This window comes from Oryx dammah, unplaced genomic scaffold (assembly GCF_014754425.2).
Source record: "Oryx dammah isolate SB20612 unplaced genomic scaffold, SCBI_Odam_1.1 HiC_scaffold_15, whole genome shotgun sequence".
Taxonomy (NCBI): domain Eukaryota; kingdom Metazoa; phylum Chordata; class Mammalia; order Artiodactyla; family Bovidae; genus Oryx; species Oryx dammah.
In genome coordinates, this window is record NW_024070199.1 from 24467090 (window position 1) to 24472353 (window position 5264).

A 5264-nucleotide genomic window follows, 5' to 3' on the forward strand; every position below is an offset into this window, starting at 1 on the left:
GTGTGGTATACACATACAGGGAAATACTACTCAGTCATGGGAGAGAATGAAATCTTGCCATTTGCAACAAATGGATGGACTTGTAAGGTATTATGCTAAGTAAGGCAGAGGAAGACAAATACTCTACGATGTCACTTATCTGAAAAATACAACAAACTAGTGACTATAACAAAAAAGACGGATTTACAGATGTAAAGAACAGTGATTACCAGTGAGGAGAGGGAAAGGGGAAGGGGAAAAGACAGGAATAGGTTATTAAGAGGCATAAACTACCATGCACAAAGTAAATAAGCTACAAGAATATATTGCACAACACCAGGAGTATAGCCAGTATTTTATAATAACTATAATTGGAGTGTAATCTTTCAAAATTATGCATCACTGCATTGCACACCTGAATCTTATATAATCTGATAAATCAACTATACCTCAAAAAAATTGTGGAGGTGAAAAAAAACCCGCATTCTTAGTGAGAAGGGCACTGTGGGTCATATTGTCCAGAGTTTGTTAATGGGGCTAAACTGAGACACAGGTTCTGCTTACATACAGTCAGTATATTGCAGTGGTGCTAATGAGACTGCTCATATTTTGGCCAAGGTCATGAGTGAAAACTGTACCACAGCTGTAACACGAGAAATGTGTTAAGGAATATGTTTCAGATCATTCGCCACTATAGCAAGGTACTCATCACAGTTCAACTTCTAGAGCCCTAAAGCGAATTATTTGAAAAACTAGATCCCATAGATTCTAGGTGGGATACTTTTTGAAGCATGTCATCAATATGTTCTTATTCAAGTAGAGATGAAAGAAACTCAGCTAAGAAAATTGCTAGCAGGCTGACTGACAGAACAGCTGTGGGAGAAGTGTGGGATCTCTTAAAAAGACCTGTCTCGAGGATAAGTTTTGACTCACGTTTTGTGGGAGCTAAGGTGACTTTGATGGGGACTGGAATGAATTACAGCATGTGAAATTCCTTAACTAAAAAGGTATTGGCTTAAAAAAATGAGGAGGTGGTACCAGGTTGTCTGTGGGTCTTTGCAATCAGGATTTTTGCTCAAATGAGTTTCTCACCTCTCTGTGTCCACTTTGGTTGGCCTTTCCCAGACTGTCCCCGAGTCCTGGTTCAGCTGATACTTTTGGAAATGGTTTTGTGCTGTAAAGGATAGCTATTCTAGATGTATATTCAGGTTTCAGAAGGATTAAAAAGATTAAAAAGAGCAGCCAAGAGACCTCAGCAATCTTCTGAGACAATTGCTTTCAACCTGAGTGTTTGGAGCCTGAGAGTTCTGTAGATGTGTCCTGGGTGGGGTGGGAGACAGCCCTGTGGATGGAGGGATGTTGAGGTTCTGGGCTCAGGGTCTCTACTGGCATCAACCAGAAGAGCTCAATGTAACCTTTCTTATACATTCAAGTTCCAACTCTGTTGGAAAAAAATACTGTTTAGTGTTTAAAGCCCGCAAAGCTAGTCCATCATCATCATCACCATCTCATCATATTTTACAATAGTTGATTTTGAGTGTTTTGCATTTGCCAAACACTGTTAAAAGCACTTTATGTGCATTATCTCATTTTATACTCACAGCACCTTTGAAAGGTAGGCACCATTATCATGCCCTTAACGTAGGAGAAAACTTAGGCCTAGCACTCAAGTAATTTGCCAAAGCATACACACCACAAGAGATGGAGGCCGGCTTTGAACACACACAGCTGCCCCCTGAGCCCGAACAATTTTCCACCACGAGGTACAGATGATGTGAGGCCCAGGGAGAGGCAGGACTGGCCCTAGATCCCACAGTGGGCTCAGGGCAGACCATTCCCTCTTAGGGCCTTCTTCCTCCTGATGGCTCTCCTTCCCTCCTCCCTCTCCAGCCTGCAGTATACTTTCTAGAAGAAACTCACAAGCAGCTTTAAATAGAGCATCCCTTGGTTACCAAGCATCTGTGCTCTCATGAAGGGAGCTTTTGAAGGAGATGGAGCTGTGAGGAGAGATCCACTTTGGAGCCCCTCTTTTGAATGTGCCTGGGGTGCCCACCTGGCCTGTAGCCTCACTTCCCACCCTCTGCTCTAGATGCAGTTGAGGACGTGCAGCCCAGGCCCCTCCCTGTCTGTCTGTCCCGTCTCACCTCCATCTTCTCTGCTGCATACCCTCTTGCTAATGCGGATATGCACACATCTTGCTCCCTTGTCTATTCTCCCTCTGCCAGGAATACCCTTCCTGCTCTGTCAGCCTGGCCTTCTCCCCCTCACGTGTGTCCTCTCAAGGGTCCTGACCTCCCCTTGCCTAGGGCAGAATCACCCACTCTCTCCCAGGACCCGCTCTGTCACAGCACACAGCCCTGCGCTAGAACCACCGACTGACTCCACTGCTATGATTCGAAGACAGGCAGGTCTCCCATTTTCCCTTGATTAAAATCGGGGTTGTTCTCACAACCCACGCTTTGGACTCAGAGGATTCCTTGCCTCCTGGAACACTGTTACCGAATGGACAGTGTTTTGTAAGCTGTGTCCTCTTAGGATCCTGGAGACACAGGGTTTCTGGCTCCCTCTGGACCAAGCTCACCTGGATTGGAGGACATGGCCCAGGAGTCTCAGGACCCCCAGGTGCCAACACAGGGAGGCACAGAGGAGGGACCAGGAGGTGGCAGTCATGGTGTTCACAGACTGGAAGGCGCGCTTGGTGCCCAGGTCATCACGGGAGGCCTGTGGGTCTGTAGGCTCCAAGGCATCCTCGAGACCCAGGAGAACCTCCTGCCCTTTTTACCCCACTCTCCAAGTTCACGTAGCCACATCACGACAGAAGCCCTGGAGAGAGGCATGGCCAAGAGCAGCGGACTTCATTTCTTTCCTGTTAGTTTTCTAGAACTGCCATAGCAAAGTACTGCCACTCCCTGGGGGCTTAAGCAACAGTTTGTGTGCTTAGTTCGTCAGTCATGTCGGACTCCTTGTGACCCCATGGACTGTAGCCCCCCAGGCTCCTCTGCCCGTGGGGATTCTCCAGACAAGAATACTGGAGTGGGTTGCCATGCTCTCTTCCAGGGGATCTTCCTGACCCGGTGATCAAACCCAGGTCTCCTGCATTGCAGGTGGATTCTTTACTGTCTGAGCCACCAGGGAAGCCCAACAGAAGTTTATTTTCTCACAACTTTAGAAGCTAGAAGCCCAAGATCAAGGTGTCAGCAGGGTTCATTTACTCTGAGGCCTCTTTCCTCGGCTTGTAGATGACCACCTTCTCCATGCCTTCACCTGGTCTTCCCTCTGTGTGTATCTATGTCCTAATTTATTTTTATAAGGATTCAACTCATATCTGATTAGGGCCCACTTTAAGATTAATTTAATGACATCTTTAAAGACCTTCCCTCCAGAAACAGTCACATTGTGAAGTACTGGTTGTCAGGACTCAGGCATAGGAATTAGGGCAGAACATAATTTGGCCCCTAACACCCCACTGAGGCTGACCAAGCTCAGAAGGAGTCAGTCAGTCTCAGACTCCCCATCCCACCCCAGGCCATGCTGTGCTTCCACCTTCCTCTCTCAGAAGTAGCCACGGTAACCGACAGTCCCTTGCTCTTAGCTATCTCAATTTCCAAGAGAATTTTCCAGCGTACCCTCTTCTGATTGTCTACCCCTCTCTGTCCTCATCTCGTGAGCCCTGGCTCCAATCACCCCCTGATCTAGGCTGTCCAGCCTACATCTTCCATGTCAGGGGCTTTCCACATCTCCTTTCTGTATAAAAGATAGGAATCTGTATTTTATAGATTGATATGGTCTCTAAAGAACATGGGACTTGCTTAACCATTTCCTTGCCAACGGAGCACCTCGCCAATCAGTCCCAGCACATTCTCTCTCAGAAGCCAATACTGGACAATCACTGTCAAGTGGGTGGGCTTGTAAGCTGGGTCACTTTTACAGCTGGGGGCCTAGATGCCCACTAAGGGAGCTTCTAATCAGAAATCCGGTAGATGCTTAGGTTTAACATCCATACAGGAGATTATTCGAGATGACCCTACATTTGGATAACTTTTACTCTCTTCAACAAAAGCGATTTGTAAATTGGATAAGCAACTACAAGTGTCTGGATTCTTTGAGGGGGCACATTTGATCAACTCTTGGAGTCTGGCCCAACAGGTGCACTCTTCAGGTGGCCTGAGGCAGCTGGCCAGGAAATTGGTTTTTCTATTCAGAGGTTCAAGCCAGAGACAAAGGGAAGAGAGCTGAGAGAATAGTGATGGATTCATCTATTCTCTCTTTGCTCCAGAATTTACTGAGCGCCTACTACATGCTGGGTATTGCTCTAAGAGCTAGGGATTCAGACAAAGATAGTGACACCGTCGACCAGGAGCTAGACCCAGTGGCACCCCAGCTGTATTTAATTCTTTAAGGAATCATCTGCCCCTAAAATTCAGATTCTTCCTTCCATAGTATATAGTTATCCATGTGAAGGGATTTCCCATGGAGCAACTGCATTGCTCACAGCCCCCTTTATATCTAGGTGTGGCCATGTGGCCTCATTGATGGAACGTAAGAGATGATGAGAGTCATTTCCAGGCTGAGGATTTTATGAGGCTGGTGAGCCTTCTCCATATTCTTTTCCACCTTCCACTGGCTAGAGGCAATGGTGAAGCCATAGGATGCAGGAGCCTGAGCTCCTGAATCACTGGATAGAGGAAAAGCCACCCATTGACCAGAAACATCAGCCTTGAACTATTATGTGAACAAGAAATATATTTCTATTATGTTGAGCCTTTATATATTTGGGGTCTTTGTTATAGAAGGTTACATTACCCTAACTAACACAATTTTTGAGTAAAGTCAGTCTCATTGCCACACTGGTCCAGCCACGTCTTTGTAGCACTGTTGCCTACCTTCAAAATATTCTTGGATGCAGAGACCCAAAGAAAATGTTTATCATCCAGAAATCAGCCTTTCCTCTAAGACTTTAATACAGATTATGAGAGTTTTCTATGAGAAGAACTTTAAAATTCTGGTAAAACATGCTTTCAAAATTTGAGAGAAAACTGTAAAGCTTCCCTGAAAAATTCCCAAGCACCATATTCCTTTGCCTGGGAAATCAATCTGTGCATAGGACAAATTTTTAAGCAGCCAGAAACCCTTTGCCTGGGTTCTTGTCCTTGGACCCGTGGCTCAGCAATGGAGCAGGCAGAGTACGGACCACCTGGCAAAGAGAAATTAAGAAGTCATGGAAGCCCAGCTCCACTGTGGGGTCAACAGCGTGAGTCAGAGTGCTACAGAAATAGAGAAATCCC

At 46.1% G+C, this 5264-nt stretch overlaps 1 non-coding gene across 1 annotated transcript; it reads left to right on the forward strand.

Annotated features, from left to right (window-relative positions):
- The first annotated feature begins 456 nt into the window (after positions 1–456).
- LOC120874923 lies at positions 457–589 on the forward strand. The gene has a single exon (XR_005723764.1). It is a non-coding gene; the product is annotated as a small nucleolar RNA SNORA1 (small nucleolar RNA).
- The last annotated feature ends 4675 nt before the right edge of the window (positions 590–5264 follow it).